Consider the following 2,213-nt stretch of genomic DNA (forward strand, 5'->3'; position numbering starts at 1 on the left):
CTATTCCACCCTAGCATTCATCCCTTAATCTGGGACTTGTGTCCAATCTTAGGCACATGATCCATGCCGTCTAGGAAGTCCATTCGGGGTTGGGTGATTCTTAGGAGCATAAGGGGTTTACTAGCCAGAGCCACCCTAGCACCCTCACCTCCTCCTACCCAAGGGTTCCCTATAGAGAGAACTCTCGCATCTGGGGTCAGAGTCTAACCTCCAATAGAGTCAAATAGCCCCTTGGTGAAGGGTTCCTATTACTAACCTTGGGGGAGATTTAGTGCATAATAAAAAATCTGCCCATGAGGGCATAAGAACTTTGTATAAGTACACAATCAAGCAATCAATGTATCAACAATAGCTAGGAAACAATCCTTTTTCATAGCATTAGATCCGAATAACCACTTTGAATGTTCCATATGAATCAACCAACCTATCTTGGTTAGGAAGGAAATACCTTTTTCCCAAAACAATAAGCCTTTTCTAAAAAGAACAAGTCAATAACTAAATAATAACCTTTGGATACTGTGCAAAGGATGATGTAAATTGTGGCAACTTATTCTTCCCTAGAGTGCAATAGTAAAATTACACATGCTACACTCCTAGGATCTAGATCCCATGCTAAGATACACAGCTCTAGCTTTTCTTTACATTACAAGCTTCTTTTTGAATGATTCAACACTTTGCTTTGTCATGCACAATCCATGCATACTCTCTTCCTCCTAATTCCTTGAATAACATGTACTTTAATGAATGATCATCCTATCATCTCTATGCATGACTTATTAAATTAAGTGTCAATGAGCTTAAACTAGTACTCCAATCTCCTCTTAATAGTACAAATTCATTATGACAGAAACTCAAATGAAGTGGAACCAAAGAATATGAACAAGATCTAGCGGAGCACCTAGGGATTCCTTGCAACGTGTGAATTTGATGGGAGTTTGCTTCATGGTATATTGGACTTGAAGTGTTGTTGCGTAGAGCCATCCTTGAACTTGATCTCTTCGTTTGGTAGTGCCTTTTCATTTAGTTCCTCTTCTACATGTTATTATTTTTTGTTGTCTCTTTCTTACTCTTTTCTTCTTTCTCTTCTTCTCCTTCTTCCTCTCTACCCTATCTCTCTCTCACTCCCTACCTCCCTTCTCTCTCTCTACCCATACTTCTCTCTCTCTCTCTCTCTCTCTCTCTCTCTCTCTCTCTCTCTCTCTCTCTCTCTCTCTCTCTCTCTCTCTCTCTCTCTCTCTCTCTCTCTCTCTCTCTCTCTCTTCTTCTCTTCTCCTCCCCTATCTTCTTTTTTCTACCTCTTCTCCTTTTTCCTCCACTCTTTTTTCCGCTCCTCCTCTCTTTTCTTCTTTTCTTCTTTCCTTCTTTTCTTACCTTTTTCAATCTTCCACCCTCTTCTTCCTATCTCCTATTCTTCTACTCCTCTCTCTTCTTCCTCTCTCCTACTCTTCATATCTCCTGCTCCTTCTACTCTTTCCCCTCCTTACTCCCTCCCTCCCCCTTTGTGTGTGTGTGTACCACAACTAGTGCCTATTAAAAAAGTTGCATGGTTAAGCCTTAGCTAAGGCTTTTATAGCCTAAGCTAAGGCTATTATTCCCTTCTCATCATTGTCGCATGCCCGCCTCTCACTCACTCACAATGCCTTCAAGGCAGCTTTAATGGTGTCCATTTGCATGGTGCTCATGTTGTTTTGATGTGACTAATGCATCTGTGATAATTTTTTTCTTTTATTCATTTTCGCTCAACCTTTAAAAGGTTTGTAACCTTTATCCCCCTAGCTTAGCATGGGGTTACATGCAGATGGGAGGAGGGATATTACATCCTCTCCCCTTGGAGGAATCAAGATGTCCTCGTCTTAAGAGAAGTTAGGGCTTGCTATTTTCTAGCATAAGTGGTATTGTAGAACTAGTGGGTTAGGATCTATCATGTTTCCACTGTGCTACTTTGATTATGCACAAACATTCAACTTCAAGATAATCCGATGAAAATTAAGGAAAAGTTTATTGCAATAGATTATGACTTAGTTGTTATTAGAAGAGTATGGAATGAGTACAACAAGAAGGTTTAATACGTCCCAAGAAGATCTTTCTAGGAGTTCTAAGTATCTTCAACAAGTTCGATGGGCTCTAGGTTTGCAACATTATTTAGTGCTTGAGGGAAGTCGAAGGCTAAGCTTGCATGGCTTTGCTTTGCTATTGGTTTCTCATCTTCTTGA

The sequence above is a fragment of the Lygodium microphyllum genome, chromosome 12 (assembly GCF_053477565.2).
Source record: "Lygodium microphyllum isolate KBCC chromosome 12, Lygodium_microphyllum_v1.1.10, whole genome shotgun sequence".
Classification (NCBI taxonomy): domain Eukaryota; kingdom Viridiplantae; phylum Streptophyta; class Polypodiopsida; order Schizaeales; family Lygodiaceae; genus Lygodium; species Lygodium microphyllum.